This window comes from Eurosta solidaginis, chromosome 4 (genome assembly GCF_040869045.1).
Source record: "Eurosta solidaginis isolate ZX-2024a chromosome 4, ASM4086904v1, whole genome shotgun sequence".
NCBI lineage: Eukaryota > Metazoa > Arthropoda > Insecta > Diptera > Tephritidae > Eurosta > Eurosta solidaginis.
In genome coordinates, this window is record NC_090322.1 from 204,259,944 (window position 1) to 204,283,621 (window position 23,678).

Genomic DNA, 23,678 nt, shown 5'->3' on the forward strand with positions numbered 1-23,678 from the left:
AACCTCTCCATCTCTCTACGAAGAATGTGAAAGAGAAATAAGTAGTAAGTAAAAGTAGTAGGTATGTATGTACATGAAGCTGTATCGCCCTATATTGATGAAAAAAGTTCAGTGTGTTTCAGTTTTGAATATATATGCCAAAAAAAGAAAAAAATATTTTTGCATCCGCCAAAACGGCTAAGACGCGTTGTTTACTAAAACTTTCTTGTTTGGTGTCCGATCTTTAACGTTATAATCCAAAGAATTAGGGAATATTGCGATCGTTTTTACTCATCCACTTTCCATAGTATTCCAAATTTCCCGAAAATTCAGTTAGTTCGCGCAGTTAATCGAGTTATTTGTTATGAAAAATCGAAGGGAAGGGTCTGACCTTTGCGTCAAATGTTAAAGAGACTTTCCATTGAGCTTCATTTTTAATGCCTTCGGCTAGGTTAAACTGGCCAGTTCGTGTAGACCTTACGCAGACTGACCAAACTGAAAAATCCTATTAAAAATCAGAAACTGTTGTAAAATAACTCCGTCCTCTTGAAAAATATTACACTTTCTGTTTCTAGGTCTCATAGCCGTGACACTCCTAATATAATTTTCGATACTTTGTAGCTCCGCGCTTGGTTTTACGCCTTTCGTACTTGGTCAAGCATGTGTAACTCTCGCCTTCTTTTAAACTCGGCCAATGTGATTGGAACGTCCACAGTATATCTTAAGAACTGCACCCTTTTTAGTTAGCTCGTCCGTTTTTCATTTCCATCTTATCCCTTATGCCCGGCGTAGCAATATAGATATTTGCTTCTCTCTACCAATTATTTTTAGAGAATGATTATATCCTAACAAACTTTTAGATGTTGATTTATCCGGGACTATTGCTTTAATTTCTGCTTGCCTGTCATTATAAAAGTTGAAGCGGCTGCAGTCTAAGCCGTTTCCCTCGAGTGTTAACAGTATAAAGCATAAAAAATTAAGCAAGTTCTAATTCCAAATTTGCCCTAAACTTTATTTCAAAGAAATTCTTGCGGACCAGTTTTTTAACCGATTTTCAGAGAAACGAACCCAGAATATGAAAAAAAACTGGCATAGGCATTAATTTTGCAATGTAAACATTTCAAATTTTGACCATTTCATTGAACCTGTGAGCCTGTAGTATTTGTGTTATATGGCCGATCATCTCAGATCAGAAAAACCACACAACCTGCTGTATGCCACATCTACTGGTTTAAACATTTCTTTTACCTGCGTACTAATAAGCCCCTGCTCCAACACGATTGATTGATTTTCCTCCGCATCTTCCTCGAGTGCAAGCTCTTTTGTACGAATTCCTCCAGCTCCTCTATAGTGTCAACCTCTTTTGGCCATAGTTATATTTCTTCATGTTTCTGGGTCTTGATCCAGTCCTTTGGCCTAGGGTTTCTAAAGGCTCATCTCTTCTCTACCATCTCTGTCTCAATATGATATCAAGCTTGTTACTAGATGCTGAAACAACATGTGTAGGAACACTACCCATAACGTGGCGAATCAATAAAATATGTACTTCAATCTCTCACTACTATTTCGATATACATATTTGTCACCACAAACACACAAGCATGAAATAATTCCTTTGGCACTACCCAAATGTATATTTGTATTAACATTGGTTTAATTAGTGCATAAATATTCCAGCTAACGATATCTAACTAGTCTGTCACCACCATTATTTAATAGTAAAAGTAACAACAAAATGTAATCTAAGAGCAATCAATAGAAAGCGTGACATACTGCTGCCTGTCAAAAGTGTTGTAATGTTTTATAGCTTTAGTTCACAATTGCACTTGCATTTAATATGTACTTTTAATTGCGAATTAAAAACAGAAAGAAAATAAAACACAGAACAAAACTTTGCTAGCGAACAACCAAAGCTGCCGCCGTCACTCACTGACAGCACCCACCAAACAAATCAAACAACAACGATTGCTAACACGATCACATTGTTAAAAAAGCATTAACAATAAAAGTCTAAACAATAAAATAAAAATAAAGTAAAATAAGAACGTTGTTAAAGTAAAGATCTGAAAAATTTATGTAGTATCGCATGCAGATACAAACTGAGTTCAACAACAAAAGCAACGTTTGTATGTCATAAGCGCAATGATGAGACAACACCCTCATAAATCTAAACACATTTTGACAAATGAATATTCATATGAATTCTACACAATTCTGACAAGCAAATAATTTTTTGGAATATGCTGATTTGCAGAAATATCTGTTAACAAGCGCTCTATTAACCCTTTAATGATTACTGTTTTTTTTTTGTTTTTTATTACATATGAGTATATGGCATTATCTGGCATTGTAACATTTTTCCATATACAGCAGCGAACAGAAAAATAGCAGTGGCAATTTTTATCAAATTTCGTCAATTAAATTCTTCTTGGATTTATACTAATTTCTTTAAGCGCGTTCTGAAAAATTGATGAGAGTTAAATTTTAAAAAATTGTGACTCAAAATTCACAGCTTGAAAATGCAGTTCGTGTGTATGTTCACTGTGAATTTTACCAGAAAACTTGATTTGATCGAAAAAAGCTACCAAAAAAATCGAAATAGTGTTTGTATTAATGTCTGTGCACTAGGGTGGGTCGTTTTGAATGGACGAAAGTTAACCGATATTGCGCCATCGATTTTTCCATATGATTTGGGCTCAGGAAAAAAAGTTCCACTACGCATACCCAAAAAAATAATTTTCGAGCCTGCGAAATTTCATTTTTTTAACTTTTTTCGACTATGATTTTTAAGGTTTTTTTCATCACCTACTAAACAAATTTTCATATGTATAACCTGTCCGACTAAAAAATATCCGCTAAAAACGTTGACGATAACAGTTTTTTGAAAAAAAAAAAAAATAATAAAATTTTACAGGGTATACATGAAAATTTTACAATGAAATGAACATTTTTTAGTAGGTCTGAAAAAAACCCTAAAAATCAAAGTCAAAAAAATTGAGTTTCGCAGGCTCGAAAACTATTATTTATGATAAAAAATTTAAAATAAAAACAATTTAAGGCGCGATAGCGTCCGAAAAGATTTTAGGCCGAGCTTCTCTTCAAATTTGCGTCGTGCTCCTTTTGATTTCGTACAAATTGGCGGGACCTACGCCGACTGCGAACGGCATCTGCAAGGCAGATGACTTTTCACTGAGAAGCTTTTCATGGCAGAAACACGCTCTGGGTGCTTGCCAAATCACTGCCGAGGGGCGACCCCGCTTAGAAAAATGTTCTTGTAATTGAAAAAACTTGTTTCTAAATACCCATCTATGTTGCTTTGCCCGGGTCGTCGGATCTTCGGTGTGGTAAGTGAGCACGCTACCACCACACCAACGTTGGATTAATTCGCGAATTTATGCTACTATTAAAGTAAGAAAATAATAAATGTATTTATTTAATTTTTCAACTTTAAAAGTGACTTTATTGACCTTGTTGACAACCTTTTTCCAGTCCTTTAATTATTTTATTGTTTAATTTTTTTTTGATATTTTAAGAAAAAGTTTCTATGACAATAACTTGTATGATAATTATTGTTTTTTTCTTAATTTTCTAAATTGAAAAATTATTTTTTAAGTTTGGAATAGAAAATCAAAAAATATTTTTCAATTATAGAAAAATTAAAAAAAAAAACAATAATTATCATCAAAATTATAGTCATAGGCCTTGAGCTCGAATCGAACCTCGAATCCAATAGGCGGCCGAAACAAAAAAAAAATTGGGAAAAACCTTCTATAATGCAAAGGAATCTGAAAAATATTTTTGAAAGAAATTCAAAAATTCGAGAAAGTTTTACGAAAATTTCGCACCCTTTATTTGGAGTCTGATTTATTTTTGTGATCACGCAGTTTTGTAGCCTAATCAATTTTAGTCCAGCAAAGTACAAGTTATAGGTCTTCCAAAACCAAAATTGATAGTTGAAATTTTTTTTCGAAATGTGAAACTTTTTTCTTTTTGTGGAAGAAAATTTAAATATCCTTCGCAAAAAAATTGTCAAAAATCAATGCGCATTTTTAGTAATTGATTGGGCTACAAACTGCATACTAAAAAATTCAGAACTGACCAATTAAAGAGTTCGAAATTTTCGTAAAATATTCTAATTTTTGGACGTTTTTGAGGCTAGTTGCATAGAATATAGAAAATAAAAAAGAAAATTTTAACTGACGAAATTTGATAATATTATGGCTGCTATTTTTCTGTTCGCTGCTATAAATATGTATGCAAAACTCTTTTGTATATAAATTGTTATTGTTTATTTTCATCTATTGTAAATGCATTCGCTCTTGGCTTAATACCGTCAATCATTTTGCTTCTACATGTGTTGAGGAAATAGAAACCCATTGAAACTGTCAACATTTGCAAATCAAGTAGCAGAAAGACCAATGAATTTATGCTTTGATTAATATTATATGAATAAATAAATCATTGCTGGGCATACTGCAATAAATTTTGGGTGCACTGTTAATTCAAAACGTGCTTGTTGGGGCGAAGAGATCAGACATATTATTGCCAGGGATATCCTTTTGCACTGCCACCTAGATCATTTTTATAAAAAGGTAGTCAGAGGCCATGAGAAGTGAGGTCAAGCAATCTCTCACAGTCGCAGACCTTAGAGTGGCGGAGCTTAGTTCTCTGATAGGTGCCTGACTACCTGAAAAGATGTTAAGTTCTACAACAGTTACAGCAGCGAACATCATCCCATCTGCTGTATCCTTTATATTAGCGACCTCCACCTGGAAGATGCTGCAGTTATCAAGCGGCTCAAATTTTTGGCAAACACCGAGCTCATGGCAGAAAACTCCACCCCAACCCACTTTATTCATTCCTTGATGGAATATGAGTGTTGAATGTGGAAACAGGAGCGGAAGCCGGCTCAAATTTTTCTGTCCTGCCAGGATGAAATCGTAGTCAGAACGCTGAGGCTCACGTAATTCATAAGCTTATATCCCCCGTCACGAAGCCATATTGCTTACCAAGCTGCAGCCATTTTGCCCACGATATCAATCGGGTAGAGATTCAGCATTGCGTTTGGCCGTAAAAGATGTGTCTGCTGTTATCCACCAGACTAGAACGCCATAGAAGAGAATCAGCTTGACCACCATATCGTACAGCCTACGTATGGCTCTTTTAGAAACGCCTCGAAAACAGTACCAGACAACCGAAGCCCTCCTAGCTGTGTAGTCAACGTTAAGCTTCCATGACACCTTTTTGTCAAGTATTATCCCAAAATACAAAACTCTCTCAACAGAACCAACGGTAGTGAAAAATCTTGTACATCGGCGTAAACGAAACGAGCGTAGTGCAGGCCGCCCTCTTCCCCTACTTCCTTAGGCGGGTACCGATAAAAATTCCTTCTTGAGCGTAGCATCATCTTTCATTCGCTTAGCATGACCTAGGCAGAGTTTTCAATCATTTTGAAATAATACACCGGAACGAAACAAGGTCGGGTTTGCAAGTTTAATAATGGAATCAATATTTTGGTTGAATGAACGATTTCTTAAGCTTCAGTGTAAGCATGGACATACTTTTCGCCTCATGAGAGACTATACCTAACAAAGATCGAGTCCTATACTACTAAGAAATGTACTTGTAAACAAGTAAGGAACGCTAAGTAAGGGTGTAACCGAACATTACATACTCAGTTGACAGCTATGGCGACAACAAAAGGGGAAACAACCATGTAGGAAAATGAACCGAGGGTACCCTAGAATGTGTTTGTATGACATGTGTATCAAATGAATTTAAAGAGTATTTTATGAGGGAGTGGGCCATAGTTCTACAGGTGGACGCCTTTTCGAGATATCGGCATAAAGGTAGACCAGGGGTGACTCTAGAATGCGTTTGTACAATATGGGTATCAAATTAAAGGTATTAATGAGGGGTTTAAAAGGGAGTGGTGGTAGTTGTATAGGTGGTGGTCACCTTTTCGAGATATCGCCATAAAGGTGGACCAGTGGTGACTCTAGACTTTGTACGATATGGGTATCAAATGAAAGGTGTTAATGAGGCTTTTTAAAAGGGAATGGGCCTTAGTTCTATGGGTGGTCGCCTTTTCGAGATATCGCCATAAAGGCGGACAAGGGGTGACTCTAGAATATGTTTGTACGATATGGGTATCAAATGAAAGGTGTTAATGAGTATTTTGGAAGGGCGTGGGGCTTAGTTCTATAGGTGGACGACTTTTCGATATATCGCCATAAAGGTGGACCAGGGGTGACTCTAGAATTTGTTTGTACGATATGGGTATCAAATTAAAGGTATTAATGAGGCTTTTAAAGGGGAGTGGTGGTAGTTGTATATGTGAAGGCGTTTTCCAGATATTGACCCAAATGTGGAGCAGGGTGACCAAGAACATCATCTGTTGGATACCGCTAATTTATTTATATATATAGTACCACGAACAGTATTCCTGCCAAGATTTCAAGGGTTTTTTATTTCGCCCTGCAGAACTTTTTCATTTCATTCTACTTAATATGTAGGTGTCACACCCATTTTACAAAGTTTTTTCTAAAGTTATATTTCGCGTCAATAAAACAATCCAATTACCTTACCATATTTCATCCCTTTTTTCGTATTTGGTATAGAATTATGGCATTTTTTTCGTTTTTGGTAATTTTCGATATCGAAAAGGTGGGCGTGGTCATAGTCGGATTTCGGCCATTTTTTATACCAATACAAGGTGAGTTCAGATAAGTACGTGAACTGAGTTTAGTAAAGATATATCGATTTTTGCTCAAGTTATCGTGTTAACGGCCGAGCGGAAGGACAGACGGTCGACTGTGTATAAAAACTGGGCGTGGCTTCAACCGATTTCGCCCTTTTTCATAGGAATAAGTTATCGTCCCAGAAACTAAGCCCCTACCAAATTTCACAAGGATTGGTAAATTTTTGTTCGACTTATGGCATTAAAAGTATCCTAAACAAATTAAATGAAAAAGGGCGGAGCCACGCCCATTTTGAAATTTTCTTTTATTTTTGCATTTTTTTGCACCATATCATTACTGAAGTTGAATGTTGACATAATTTACTTATATACTGTAAAGATATTAAATTTTTTGTTAAAATTGGACTTAAACAAATTTTTTTTTAAAGTGGGCGTGGTCGTTCTCCGATTTTGCTAATTTTTATTAAGCATATATATAGTAATAGGAGTAACGTTCCTGCCAAATTTCATAATGATATCTTCAACGACTGCCAAATTACAGCTTGCAAAATATTAAATTACCTTCTTTTAAAAGTGGGCGGTGCCACGGCCGTTGTCCAAATTTTTACTGATTTTCTATTCTGCGTCATAAGTTCAACTCACCTACCAAGTTTCATCGCTTTATCCGTCTTTGGTAATGAATTATCGCACTTTTTCGGTTTTTCGAAATTTTCGATATCGAAAAAGTGGGCGTGGTTATAGTCCGATATTGTTCATTTTTAATATCGATCTGATATAAGTGCTCAGGAACCTACGTACCAAATTTCATCAAGATACCTCAAAATTTACTCAAGTTATGGTGTTAACGGACGGAGGGACGGACACGGCTCAATCAAATTTTTTTTCGATACTAATGATTTTGATATATGGAAGTCTGTATCTATCTCGATTTCTTTTTACCTGTACAACCAACCGTTATCCAATCAAAGTTAATATACTCTGTGAGCTCTGCTCAACTGAGTATAAAATGTGGCGCCGGAAGCTGTTGCAATGCAGTTCGATGTAGATATAACGCATTAAATCTGCGTAATTACTGTTGTGGCTGTCAACTTGATACACAATTTTGATTTATTTGTTTTCGTTTATGCGCTTATATTTGCATAATCTCTCTCTCGGAGTTGATTAACATTTGCTTCAGTCATTAAACCAGATCGTGGTTAATGTGTAATATACCATTTACATGTGTGAGTGCACATACATTTTATTTGTAGAATATTTTTTATTACCTTTATATTAAGTCGCTTTCGTGTTTGTTCCCTTATTTCCATACGAATTTTTGACCCACGGAAAAGTCTTTTTCGGTAACTTCCCGTTGAGCTAGACACTTGATACTTAGAGCATAGTTCAGATCTGAGAGACATTACAATGCAAGTGAAAAAACCCCGCTAGGTGGCGCACGGATCGAGATATACAGAAAATTTATTTTAAAATGGAAATTTTCCGATCGACTTTTAACTAACTTCTCGGTGATCCAGAGACTTGAAACTTAGCACATAGTTTGCGAATCGATGGCACTAGAATTCGTAGAAAATAAAATGCCGCCAGGTGGCAGACGAATCGAGATAAGCGAAAATCCCTGAAAAAACGCAGGAAATTTTGCAATCGATTTTTGAGTAACTTCCCGGTAAGCTGGAGATATGAAACTTGAGCCGTAAGTCAGAACCCGGTGACAATGCAATATTTTATCAAAAAAACTCCGCTAGGTGGCGCATGGATCGAGATATTAGGAAAATTAATTTTAATTTGGGAATCTCTCAATCCATTTTTAACTGACTTCCCGGTTACCTAGAGACTTGTAACTTAGCACATAGTTCGAGACCCGGTGACAATACAATTTATAGAAAACAAAGTTTCGCTAGGTGGCGTGCTAATTTAGATAACTACAAATCCCTGAAAACTGAGGGGAATCTTGCGATCGATTTTTGAGTAACTTGCCGGTGAGCTAGAGACATGAAACTTGGGCCGTAAGTCAGAACCCCGTGACAATGCAATATTATATCAAAAAAAATCCGATAGGTGGCCGTGGGATTTGATCAAAAAAAAAATACTCGGTAGGTGGCACGCGGATCGAGATATTAAGAAAACAAATTTTAACTTCCCGGTTACCTAGAGACTTGAAACTTGGCACTTAGTTAGAGGCCTGGTGACAATACAACTTATGGAAAACAAAGTTCCGCTAGGTGGCGCGCTAGTCAAGATAACTGTAAATCCTTTAAAAATGGGGGGAATCTTGCGATTGATTTTCGAGTAACTTCCCGATGAGCTAGATACATGAACCTTGGTCCGTAAGTCAGAACCCGGTGACAATGCAATATTATGTCAAAAAAATTCACATGGATCGAGATATTGAGAAATCGGCTTTTAACTAACTTCCTGGATATCTAGAGACTTGAAGCATGAAGTATAGTTTAAAACTCGGTGACAGTGCAATGCTTGATCAAAAAATTTGAGCTACGTAACGCACAAGTCGAACTATTTAGAAGATTAAGCCATGCCTTTATGGCTAGCCTCCTGTGTGTTGCAGGCGTTGTGGAATTCCACCTCGTTGAAGGCCCAACTCAATGTACGTCCTTGCATACTTTTAGGCGTATGCGACTTTCACCACGATTCTTTAAGACTTTCAAGCGTCAGCTGTGCAAATAAAGAAGCTGACAAACGAGGTGGAATTCTCTTGTTATGATGCGAGGTGGGATTCTGTTGTTTTCGCCAGTGTTGTCAGCGAAAATTCCACTAATTGTCTTAAATCTGGCTATTTTGAACAAATAAATAAAGATACGATTTTTCACTTAGGAATTACTTAAATTACTAATCAAAGTTGAAATTGCTTTTTTGTAGGCAGTACTAAAAAATTGAAAATAAAAAGATGATACAAAAATTTTAAGGACTACCTTTATATAAATGGACCAAAAAATAGAAGGCAGTTTTTCCTTTATTACAGACTATGTATTTATATATAATTTTATGTATATTATATAATTTTAAGTCCCAAAATTCTTTTATAAGAGCTATTGTTAAAGGTTTTGAGTCAAAATTCAACAAGACTATGTCTGTATTAAAGAAAAAATTGCCTTCTATTTTTTGGTCCATTTATATAAAGGTAGTCCTTAAAATTTTTTTATCATCTTTTTTTTAGGATGTAGCCCACAAGGTGTTGACAAGTCGGCAATGAAAAGTACAGGAAATACGCTTTCAGATTGGCTATCTATCTCTAGAACAACTGCAAATAAGCCAGAGCTAGATATTATTATCAAGATGCCTTTGACGCCTGTACTTACTAGAGGTTTTGAAATGGCAAACCACTCACGCAATTGGCTCATGCATGCAAATACGCACATACGAATCTATGTAGTATGAATATTTTCATTACAAATCAACTGCTATTAAAAACTCCATCAAGTACATGTAAAATATGGTTTTCTTAAATTATTTACCACATCATATTTTCATTGGTTAATATTTATATTTTTGCGGTTATGATTGGTAGCCTTAGTGACAGGTACTTTGTTTGACATATTGGCAGAACATACTGTGGCGAATGTGACATCACTAAGCTGTTAGTAAATAATAAACAACAACAAATACAGTAAGCAGCCAAACGTATGTACATGCACACATAACCAGCAGCTCGAAGTGAAGAGATATCTCACACATACACGGTTGAAACCACGCCCAGTTTTTATACACAGTCGACCGTCTCCCCTTCCGCTCGGCCGTTAACACGATAACTTGACCAAAAATCGATATATCTTTACTAAATTTAGTTCACGTACTTATTTGAACTCACTTGATCTTGGTATTAAAAATGGGCGAAATCCGACTATGACCACGCCCATCTTTTCGATATCGAAAATTTCGAAAAATGAAAAAATGCCATAATTCTATATGAAATACGAAAAAAGGGATGACACATGGTTATTGGATTGGTTTTTTGACGCACAATATAGCTTTAGGAAAAACTTTGTAAAATGGGTGTGACACCTACCATATTAAGTAGAAGAAAATGAAAAAGTTCTGCAGGGCGAAATCAAAAGCCCTTGGAATCATGGCAGGAATACTGTTCGTCGTATTACATACATGAATAAATTGGCGTTACCCGACAAATGATGTTCCGGGTCACCCTGGTCCACATTTTGGTCGATATATCGAAAACGCCTTCATATATACAACTAAGGGCCAATCCCTTTTAGAACCCTAATTAATACCTTTAATTGTATACCTGTATCGTACAAACACATTCTAGAGTCACCCCTGGTCCACCTTTATGGCGATTTTTCGAAAAGGCATCCACTTGTAGAACTATGGCCCACTCCCTTTTAAAATACTCTTTAATACCTTCCATTTGATGCCCATGTTATACAAACACATTCCAGGGTTACCCTAGATTCATTTGTCTCCAAAGCTCTCAGCTGAGTATGTAATGTTCGGTTACACCCTTAAACTTAGTCTTCCTTACTTGTTTCGATAGAATTTTAAAACGATAAAATTGCTATTCCCAATAGTATGAAGACCTATTCCACCGTGGTCGTACGCGAAAAACGAATGCCTTTTTTGCACTGATTCTTATTACAATCAAAAACTGAAATTTGTGATTGTATATGTTTTGGTCAACATTTCACTGGAGATCAAAAGCTTTTAGCTATATGTTGTGATAATCAGACTGACATGAATACCCAAACAATAGTTTATAATTTCTGTCAAAAAACGCACCTTTTTTAATGATGCAACCTAATATATGTACAAACATTCATACATACAGGCATACATTATAGCAGTCATAAAAAAAAAAACAAATACGGTATTGCGGCTTTCATAGGCGGTTTAAATTCTGTCGCTCAACTGAAAAGCAGAGACACAGCCCACATACGAGTACCGCAATGCGCAGGCGTGTCAGCCAGCCTTCAAGCACCTCATTGCCATTGCGTAAATTATCAGGTGTGAAATGCTATACTCAAACTTTATATCGGTGTGAATAAATCATTTTAGTTAATAAATAAATAATCCAGTGACTTTTTTTTTGTCAAATTGCCATTTAGTGCACGCAATGTGCAGTACAGAGAGCTGCGTTCAACTTATGTACGAACCATACTGAATACTACATATGTACATATGTATATGAATGCGCTTAGCTATGGATCTTGCTATGCAAATATAGCCCGCCATGGTAAACGGTTCTTTAACATGCTTGTTTTGCATTTTGTAATTCTTTGTTGTGGCACTTTTTTAAATTTTTTTAGCGGTCTTGTTTACATTTGTTTCTTGTTGTTAGTGCGTGTTGCTTTATAGTCTATAATTTACTATTTTTATGTTCTAAATGTCTCGAGAATAGCTTAAATGGCAGTTCTGGTACAACAGCGTTGTATTTACAATCTTTTATCGCCGTCTTGATGCTGTGTCTTGACAATTATATTGGAAAAAGCTGTAATAGATTGGCTGTTAAAACCGCTCGTAAATCTGCCCACTTTGTGCACCTACAAAAATATAATGGAATTTCTATGTTTTGCGATTTATGAGCACATTTGTGAAAGTATTTTATGTATATTTGTTTATCGTTTTTAGAACATGTTCTTACACTAACTATTTACATATTTGAACGCGGAAGCGTTTATTAATGATTTTAAATTCTTATTTGTGGAGAGAGAATATGCTCCATTGTTCTCTTCTCATTCTACAGTGGTAAAATCACAAATAACAATTAGAGTCTTTTATGAACTCATTTATAGGCTGTAGAAATTTTCTACTAGAAACATTCAAACCAAAATTCGTATATAAGATAGCACAAAAAGACCCTACACTTAAATACCGAAATTGTGGAATTGACATGCAGCCAAGTGTTAAATCCACATGGTCGACCACATGTTGAATAGTCATACATATAAAAATGTGGAAAAAGTAGTTTTAGAAATAATATGTGATATTTTTTTGCATTTTATTTTTATTTTTTTCAAAGAAATTGATTGATTAAATTTTCATGTGAATTTATACATAATTTTTTGTGTATGAACACTTCATACAAAATTGAACTTCGATTTTGAAAATCAAATAATCGCTGAGTGGCGATTATTAGGGTAATAGGAAAAAATCAAATATTCGAATACTGAAATTCGATTAATAATCGTACAGAAATCGAATACTCGATTAGTCGAATTATTGGAATAATCTTAAGAGCCCTAGTATGTATGTATGTATGTATGTTACGAAATTTTCGAGCATAGTTTTCACAAATTTCCAGAAGTTTAATTAAAACTTTGCACATGCATCAAGGACCGATGACAATGCAATAATATAAATTTCAACGGAAATAAGACAAGTTAACAGTTTACCTTATGGCCATTTAAAGTGGCCATAGTGCCAATTGGCTTTAGGGCCCTATGTTTAGTGACCATTTAGGAAATTTTCGTTTGACCATGGGACCAATTTGGGAAAAAGTCCATAACCATATTTTGCTGAAGTGAGACGAATACAAAAGCGGAGCTTGCAGGATCAATTTTACGTTAATTTGCAAAAGCTTTTTACCCTATTTCCCATTGATGTCAAATAGGATTACAGGAAAATTAGCGACGCGGAATTTTTTATGCCAAATTTTCTTTAGGCGCAAACATCAATCAGTCAAACAGTCAAGGTCCTTCACGTCCATGCAAATGGCCGACGTCTGAACGTAATGAAAAACATAGAATTCTACAAACAAAATACATCGAACTAAAAACTTCAAAATAAATACAAGTTTAAAAACACTAAAAATCACAAAGATTTTTTTAAATTAATAGAAGGTGGAATAATTAACCATAAATAATTTACTAAAAACTACTTTACCAATAGTAAAATTGGAAAATGAGAAAAGAAGTAAAAGGAGATCAACAGGAAGATTAAGAATAAGGGTAGCGGTGAGATATAGATTGGATAGAAGCAAGAGCGAGATGAGTAAGAGGAAAAGCGGGAAGATTTACGGAAGAATGAAAGGGAAAGGGAAATTGAATGAGCCGAATAAGGTAAAGTAGAAAATGCTGAGGCGAGAGGAAATAAGAAAAGCGGAGGGTTAGCCAGAGGAGAGATGGGTGGATAGATAGAGAAATTGAGAATAATGTCTGTCGGGTTGATCATACGCTTTGTCTTTTTCTAGGGATAAACAAAGCTTTTTAAAATAAAATTCTCATAAGTGGTTTTTTTTTTGCCATCAGATAAATCTCTATAAGCTCTGATTTGTTGCCGCTTTATCTTTTTACACCAGCCACCTGTTTTCTGCTCTGAGCCTACTTTGCATAGATGAATGTTGCGTCTGGGGACGGTATACCGTCGATCGCTAGTTTTTGTATTACAATCCTCCCAGATACTCATTCGCAACTTCATGATACTGTTCCAGATCGTCAGTCATCTCATTGACGTCAGCAGTATCTTTCCACATTCGTTTGTTGTGGACAATATTATTCTCTGAAGATTCAGCCATTCAAATCAGTTCACCAAAACTTTTCCATTTTCTCTCAGGAAAAGGAAATAAGCTTTTTATGGGCGCGAGTCAAATGCGACTACAATTTGTTGTTGCTGTAGCGATAAGGACACTCCCCAAAGGCTTTGCGGAGTGTTATCTATGTTGGTGTCAATGACTAGCATAATGGGGCCTTAAAAACTACCCCGAAAGCAGGATTCCATGCCATTCTACACATCCCGCCTGCAACCGTAATAAGGCGTAAGGCGTCGGGGCAGCTTGAGTGCAGACCTTTACCTGAGCATCGAAAGAGATATTGGGGCTACAATTGAGCCGGAGGGTTGTTGCCAAGCTGCAGAAATGGCAAAACATACTATACACGGATGTTTCCAAATTAATGGAAGGGGTTGGGTCCGCTGTTTACTCTGTCGACCCAGTAATAACTAGATCCTACAGGCTGCCAGATTATTGCAGTGTTTTTCAGGCGGAAATTATAGCAGTGAAGAAAGCAGCAGAAATTCTGGAGGAAGCGTGCTTAAGCTGCAGTCGCGTCAATTTATATATTGATATTCAGGCTGCAATTAAGGCAATAATCTCATACAGCACTTCATCAAGAATTGTTCTGGAATGCAAAGAAGCATTGGAAAAACATCGCTCAGGTCGGACTATACATCTTTACTAGCTTCCCGGTTATAAATGGATAGTAGTAGGTAACGAAAAGGCCGATGAGTTGGCAAAATAGGGTACAACACTCGCCGAGCCGACGATAGACGTTCCAATCCGTTTGGCAGAAATCAAAAGAAGACAGGATCCATCAAGCAGGAAAGGCGTGGACAAAATCGCGGGGCTGCAAAATTTCTAAGATCATGTGCAAAGCCTACGATAATAGACTCACAAAGTGGCTCATATCTCTGAAGAGAGAAGAATTAAAGCTCACAATGGGCATACTGACTGGAGACTGCCTTCTTGCGTCACATGCTTATAAATTAGGTCTCTTCAGTAACATTAAGTGCAAGAAGTGTGAGCTGCAGGAAGAAGCGGTTGAGCACGTTCTGTGGTCGTGTCCTGCGCTCGCCAGGTCATGGCTCCAGCTATTAAGAGCGGCACAGTTGCCAGATCTCGAGCCAACAATTAAGCTGGGTCCTAGAAAACTGCTAGTATTTGCCAAAAGGGCGGAGTTATTCTATAACATATATCCTGGCACCTGATTGGGGTTCTTCCGTTTGGTCGTTAAACAAATTCTGGTAACACTATGGACACATTCAGTCTATGTGAGGTCTTTAGTGACCGGCCAGTTCAACATAACCTTAATCTATGTTAATGGTCCTTCGCCGGATGCAGATCCGGTATGTTTCGGTAACAAGCACCATTAAGGTCCTAGCCCGAACAATTTGGTATGACCACATAAAACCTTCCAGGCCAAGAAACAGTATTCGCTATGGGTAGATGAAGTTGACAGTTGGATTGGAGAAGCTATATATTCCGCTGGCTACACCTTTAATGGAATTTGGTATTTTAATCGCCTCTTCCGACAGGCATATTCTAAGCCCCCTAACCCGCTGGGTACTCCATTTTGTAATATTGACTTCTCCTATCTCTCCAAGAACTCCAACAGGGAAGAGAGAGCTGCAAAGTTCACTATTACTCTTTTTAATATGTTTTATATTTGACGTCTTCCTAATCTTAAAGATTATATTATGTATATGATTTTCAGACGTAGGTTTTTTCGGTGTTCATAGTTGTTTTTTATACTAATGTGTAAACTATTTTGTGATAAACAATATTTTATTTCAGTTAGATTCAGTAAATTAGACTTTTTCACTTACCTTTTGGTTCTTTTTATCACAGAATCGTTGAATGAATTAAGTGAAGTTATTTTATTTGTTAAATTTGAAATTAGTTGTGAGTAATTAATGCGATGCGTCTCCAATCGGAAGATTTATGTGCTTTCCGTTATTTATATTTAATTCAAACTCTTTCCACCTTTTACCGTTCATTTGATTTGCAATTTATTTTTATTGAAATATATTAAAATAGTTATTTATTTGAAAATGGTATTTCCTTATTAAATTGTTATATGTCTGCAGATGTTTATATGTTTGCATTTATTGCACAATTGCATGTGATTTACTTTTTATTAAAATCGATTTAATTTAATATGAGTACTTTTTGTTATTTGCGATTGAAAATTAAACTTTCGATTATTCGATTAAAATTTTATTAGTTGGGGTAAAAATCAAATAAATTGCTGTTAAGTGGCAAACATTTAGTAATAAATGGCGCATTATCTATGTTGATTGAATGGAAATTTTGAAAATATGCATGTGTAAAGGAATAAATAAGCGGAAAATGAGCCACATAAATGTTTACATGGTGAATGGCGAAGAGCGAAGAAAAGCAGGTAGCAAAGTTTTGTTGTTTCGGTTGTGGTTATTGTAAAATCTTTCCTGCAATTTTTTTTGATGCTTCGAAGTGATCGTTGTACGCATTAATAAAAGTTGAAACTGTTGTTGTAGGCGCGGTTAATTGGTTGGTGATGATTTCGTGGTCGCTGTTTATAGATTTCGTTGATTGTTAACTGCAAAGAGATAAAATTAAAAGACGGATATTATAAACAAATTGCACAAACGTTTCGTAAATTTTAGGTATAAATAAGAAAATTAAATAAGGAAATATGTTATTAAAACTATATTGCATTCAAGTAAAACAAAAATAAATGTATTAATTTCAAATGAAAAAAGGTATAAAAAAGGCGTGAAAGCACTCGTAAATTTGGATGTCTAAACAAACGGGTGAACGTCTAGAGAACTAAATGTTTTTAAAAGTAACTTTAACAGAAACAAATACTTAATTTCGCGCTATTTGTGAAGAGCTTCCTCGGCTTTTTATTGGCACCGACCGATCGGTGACTAATCCGGTTGTTATTGGTAGTGCTACTCAAAATTTTTCTACCCAGCTGTACTTGTACACGGGTATAATAACTTTGAATGGATAACGGTTGGTTGCACAGGTATAAAGGAATCAAGATAGATATATACTTCCATATATCAAAATCATCAGTATCGAAAACAAATTTGATTGAGCCGTCTGTCCGTCCGTCCGTCCGTTAACACGATAACTTTAGTAAATTTTGAGGTATCTTGATGAAATTTGCTATGTAGGTTCCAGGGCACTCATTTCAAATCGCTATCTAAAATTAACGATATCGGACTATAACCACGCCCACCTTCGATATCGAAAATTTCGAAAAACCGAAAAAGTGCGATAATTCATTCCCAAAGACGGATAAAGTGATGAAACTTGGTAGGTGAGTTGAACTTATGACGCAGAATAGAAAGTTACTAAAATTTTGGACAATGGGCGTGGCACCGCCCACTTTTAAAAGAAGGTAATTTAAAAGTTTTGCAAGCTGTAATTTGGCAGTCGTTGAAGATATCATGATGAAATTTGGGAGGAAATTTACTCCTATTACTATATGTATGCTTAATAAAAATTAGCAAAATCGGATAACGACCACGCCCACTTAAAATTTTTTTTTTTTTTTTTAAGTCAAATTTTAACAAAAAATTGAATATCTTTACAGTATATAAGTAACATATGTCGAACATTCAACTCCAGTAATGATATGGTGCAACAAAATACAAAAAAAAAGAAAATTTCAAAATGGGCCTGGCTCCACCCTTTTTCATTTAATTCGTCTAGAATACTTTTAATGCCATAAGTCGAACAAAAATTTACCAATCCTTGTGAAATTTGGTAGGGGCTTAGATTCTAGGACGATAACTGTTTTCTGCGAAAAAGGGCGAAATTGGTTGAAGCCACGCCCAGTTTTTATACACAGTCGACCGTCTGTCCTTCCGCTCGGCCGTTAACACGATAACTTGAGAAAAAATCGATATATCTTTGAACTCACGTTGTATTGGTATAAAAAATGTTGGAAATCCGACTATGACCACGCCCAATTTTTCGATATCGAAAATTACGAAAAATGAAAAAAATGCCATAATTATATCCCAAATACGAAAAAATGGATGAAACATGGTAATTGGATTGGTTTGTTGACGCAAAATATAACTTTAGAAAAAAACTTTGTAAAATGGGTGTGACACCTACCATATTAAGTAGAAGAAAATGAAAAAGTTCTGCAGGGCGAAATCAAAAGCCCTTGGAATCTTGGCAGAAATACTGTTCGTGATATTACATATATAAATAAATTATCGCTACCCGACAGAAGATGTTCTGGGTCACCCTGGTCCACATTTTGGTCGATATCTCGAAAACGCTATCACACAAACAACTACCACCACTCCCTTTTAAAGCCCTCATTAATACCTTTAATTTGATACCCATATCGTACAAACACACCTTTATGGCGATATCCCTAAATGGCGTCCACCTATAGAACTGTGGCCTCTACCTCTTAAAATACTCTTTAATACCTTCCATTTGATACACATGTCATACAAACAAATTCCAGGGTTACCCTAGGTTCATTTTCCTACAAGGTTATTTTCTCTTATTTTGTCTCCATAGCTCTCAGCTGAGTATGTAATGTTCGGTTGCACCCGAACTTAGCCTTCCTTACTTGTTTTGTAGATACTTACTTGTAAACAGTAGGGAAATTCCCATATCTGAAGGAAAACTGCATTATTGCACTTGTTAGCCTCTGTATCCTTTTTGCTTCTTTTAAACGAAAATAAGTTCAGAATAGAACCATATGTAACTTTTTCACACGAAAATGGTAACTTTTCGATTAAAATCAATATCTCGTTGATAAAAAAACAACTCACCGCTAACCTATATTATTAGTAAAAATTTCGTAACACTTCGATAACAAATCGATAAGTAGGCTTTACCCGTTACATACACTCGTCGATAAAGAACGAATAACACGCATGTAGCCAATAAAAACCGTTAATAATTCGATATCAAATCTGGCTTTCAGGTTTGGCTTCCTACCTCTTCTTTTTTCGCTCTTTTCTTTTTGTTCTTTTCTTTCCTTTTCTTTCCTTTCCTTTCATTTCCTTTCCTTTCGTTCAAATTTTTTTTGTTTCCTTTCCTTCAATTTTTTTTCCTTTTCTTTAACTGATTTGCTGTCTGTTCTCATACTACGCTACAGTGCAGTGATAACATTCACGCCAACATTCAGGATAGCCCCAGGGGGTGCCACAGGGTGGGGTCCTATTCCCTCTTCTGTTCAATTTCTACATATCAAAGTAGTATTTCCCACAAGAGTTGCAATCTTTTCCTATGCCAACAACTACACCATAATGGCAACCAGACCTGGCCCTTCAATAGACTAATAAGTTTCTGCAAAAAGTAGATATCTCCACAGTCTTTCTGGTACTGGCACTATCCCCGACCAAATTCACGGCTATTCTTTTTACGACGTGAAAAATATAGGTACGTACATATTGGACATTCATGTCGATGCCGACTGTCAGTCACCCAAAGACCTTAAGGGCAACGTTCGATAACACTCTTACCTTCAAGGCATATGCGTCCGAAATTTTTATCTAAATTACAAAGCCGCAACAAAATCCTCAAGTCGCTTATCGTCGCCACTTGGGGTAAAGAAAAGAAACGCTGCTAACCACTTACAAGGCAATTGGCGGGCCGCTCATATGATACGCGTCGCCAAATTGGTCCCTGGCCTAAAAAACACACACACTGGAAAAGGCTGCAGGCTTTCCAAAATACTGCACTCAGAAATGCCATTGGATGTCTTACTGTGACCCCTGAAAATCATCTGCATAGTGAGGCAAAAGAGCTCAACATAAAAGAGCATAATGAAGTGCTGAACAGTCAGTTTTTGCTGAATTTCCACAAACCAGAACATCGCAGGAAACGACAGTTTGATCTAACTCCGCATCCTAGAGGGATAAGCAAACATCAACCGTTCGATCCAGATAAGCCCTTATGCTTATCTTAACTATAGCCTATTTCACATAGAATCAGTAAACACCTTCGCTAGATCGCGGCCGATGAACCGTGTCATCAACATACACTATCAAACCCTTGTCGGAGAAAAAAAACAGGCTACCTACAGAGACACGACACAAGCCAGTTTGACCTAACGTCGTTCTGGATGCTGTAACAGGTTAAACGTTTACTTGTCCAGAATCGACCCAAACATACATAATATATGTCCCGCTTAGGATGCATCTTCACATGAAACCAAAAATCTTTTCAATTGTAATGTGAACCTACGCTTCTAACAGCAGCATCCCTATAGCCCGACCCTGTTGAACTACTATTTTCCTTGGGCTCCCGTTAGAGGACTTTGATGACAATTTGTAACTGGTCACTCCTATTGAATGGGGCGAAGCACTGTTAACGCAGCAACAACAACATTCGCCTAAACCGTGAGCTAAGATGCTTACGCACCAAAAACGACACTCCATGTTCGGTAACATCGGTGTATCGTTGCATCCCAATCAAGAGCGTAAAAGATCAATAGAAAACAAAATTTGAGCTTTTCTGGCGGTGAATGCTTATTCTTCCTTTTTTAAATTCTAGGTGGAGCCGGACACTGTTGTGTATATATACATTGATGTGTAACTACGAATAGACACCGGCATATAGAACAAGTTGTTGGCCTTTCTCCTTAAAACAATTCGTGATTTACATTACAAAATACAAATTTGTTGTTTTTCTTTATATTTGTTTTTTAATTCTCAAACCAGTAAATTGACGGTCGCAGCGAATTGCGCTAAAATCATTATGCAATAATGCTCAATAATGGTACAAACAAAGAACTCTACGACATACTTAATATTTACAGAAAAACGAACTAGTCTTTTATCTCTTTACGGACAATTCTTTTTCCATATCGTTTCCGAGTTCACTACATACCCAATAGTTCAACTATGTCTGTGCACACAAACATACGTATATGCATTAGAGGGCATCACAAAGAAATTTGAAAACATTTAAGGACGGGACTGTCTTCAGCTGTGCTGAAGACCTCATACCTGTCATGAATGAGGAGCTGAACAATAATCTGATGAAATTTGAAAATTTTGTAAAATCTAAACTATCAGTTGTATGTAAGCTCAGAGCGCGTAACTCCTCACCACTTCATCTAAGGCCGCCAGCAGCTGCAACAGTTCGCTTCAAGCCGCATTTCATTTCGCCAACAATACCCTCATATGGGTTCACAGGAACATCGAGGGCAGCGAGTAGGCAAACGAACTTGCAAGAGCAGTGGCACTGCTGAAGGTGCCTTCGAGATGCATCGTTCACTTACATCAATCAAATGATACATGCATAGCATTTTCAAGGAGTTATCAGTCTTCAACTGGTACTCATCGGACACCTGCAATATAACCAAGAAAACATGGCCGAATTACGACAGTAAGAGAATAGAGGACCTACTAAATAGGTCATGGAAAGAAATCTTCACTGCCACAATGGAGGGCCACCGGCCGTTTGGCCTGCACGCTCTAAGAGCAGCATTTGCACGACCTGCTGCGAGGAGGGTCAGCAAGGAAACAGTCGCGCACCACTTATATACTGCCGGAACTTAGGGAAGTAGCTAAATGCTCTGTTAAAGATATTAGAAGGTTCACTGCCCACTGTAAATGGTTCGTATCTTTGATATCCGTGCGCCACAGCAACCAACCATCCAAAGGGTTCTCAGATATAAAAATATGCCACATAAACATCTGGGATATTTTCAGCCTTTAAGTGGTAAAATGAGGAAAAAATCAGAAATAATCCGTTATCTGAACAAGGGGTTATATGGAATAAATACTATATATACTACGGACCTCGGCAATTTTTTCGGACAACAATGCTTGCCAAACACAATAACATCTGGTGTCTGAAGTCTATGGATTCTTGCTGTGAAAGTGGTAAGAACTGTGAAAATAGTCTTATCTTATCGGTTCCGACAAATGTCTATTCGAACACCAAAATATACCAGCCCGCCAAATTTAATCAAAATGTCTCAGAAATTGAGGGACTAGTTTGTGTTCAAAAAGCCAGACGGGCATACAGACGGACGCGGCTGAATCAACTTAGTTCGTCATCTTGTTCATTGCGATATACTTATTGGTGCGTCTTTCCTTTTTCCTTTAAGGACTTACAATTTTCGATTTCGGACCAAACTTTATATATCATTTCATTTTCAAGAAAAGTATAAAAAATTCAGCACCTTGTAAATACAGCGACTATTTTTTTTGCACCATATATTGTGATACGACATTTACTCAATGACTTTTTCGTTCCATATTTTTTTCTTATATATTATTTAGGTAAGTATCTCAACTTACAGGAAATTAATAGTAAAAAGTAACGGTAGATTACAGCTGTTATTTGCTGCTTAACAGCATCAAATTAAAGTTCATAACAGCATTGAAGGAATTTGAAGTATATCTACATACATACATATATGCAGATATGGTTACTAAGTAATTAAATATGAAATTACACTCATAAATGCCTGTGGGGCAATAAAAATATTTACTTATTTTTAATTAAACTATGTTAGGCGAGTATGTCATATGAGCGTACATACATGTATAAAGATAATTATGATCTGGTAATTTAAGTAATTATTTCGTTTTAATTGTCAAGTCCAACGTTTATGTATATGCGTTTGTGTAACAAGAGCCGTTTGTGCTGAAGAGACAACTTTTTTGGTAAGACATAAACGTAAACTTATCGATAACAAATCGATACCACTAAAATAACAAATCAATAACTTTTTAAAAAAATCGCTATTTTTTCGATAATAAATCGGTAAATTTTCGATAACATCAATCAATTTTTGATAACACGTCGACAAATTGTGAAAAAATAATCGATTACTTTTGATAGCAAATCGATAACACGGCGAGATCAAGCTAATAACATTACAATTACAAGTCGATAACTTTTGCATAACAAGTTGATAATATTTCGATAAGATATTGTTAAATTTTGGATAAAAACCGACCACTTATCAATGACAAGCCAATAACAAACCGATAACTCGTGGACAAAAAATCGATAGCACATCAGTAACCTTTGGTATCGCTGGCAAGTTTATGATACTTCGATAACAATTGTTAGCTATAGACGACCTTGTCGATAATATGCCCACAACTTGTCGTTAAGAAATGGATAACACGCTAATACGAGTATTATCATCCACATTATTATCGACATTTTAAAAAAATTGTTCTTTTCTCCCTTATCTTCTTCTGTGTCATCTACTTATTTTCAATGTATATATTAGGACGATTGTTCGTCATCGCTTGTTCGTTCTCCGAAACGAAAAATGACATTGATGATGTCACAACGCCGAAATCGGGTTCGTCTCTAAATTAAATTTAACAAGAGATGACGGAAAATCGTTCCAATATACATAAATTATCCACCTTGTCGGAAAATCAACAAAACAAAGCGAATTACTTATTTTCCTTTGTTGTTACACTTTTTGCTTTATATGCCATCGATTTGTTTTTCTGCCTCCTTTGACTACTAAATAATTTGTTGTCTGATTTCGCTCATATCAGCTCTACCACTTATAATGCTCCCACATTATGCTTCAGT

At 36.2% G+C, this 23,678-nt stretch overlaps 1 protein-coding gene and 1 long non-coding RNA gene across 8 annotated transcripts in view; one reads left to right on the forward strand and one right to left on the reverse strand.

Annotated features, from left to right (window-relative positions):
* LOC137250915 (uncharacterized) overlaps nucleotides 1-23,678 on the forward strand; it is a 570,288-nt gene that overhangs the window by 320,103 nt on the left and 226,507 nt on the right. The window lies entirely within an intron of this gene.
* LOC137250907 (uncharacterized) overlaps nucleotides 1-23,678 on the reverse strand; it is a 341,188-nt gene that overhangs the window by 61,889 nt on the left and 255,621 nt on the right. For 6 of the 7 annotated variants that reach the window (XR_010953113.1, XM_067784609.1, XM_067784607.1 and 3 more), the window contains one exon: nucleotides 15,965-16,716. The gene's annotated coding sequence lies outside the window, so the exon portion shown is untranslated. The remainder of the gene's footprint in view (nucleotides 1-15,964; nucleotides 16,717-23,678) is intronic. The other variant, XM_067784610.1, reaches the window with a different exon arrangement.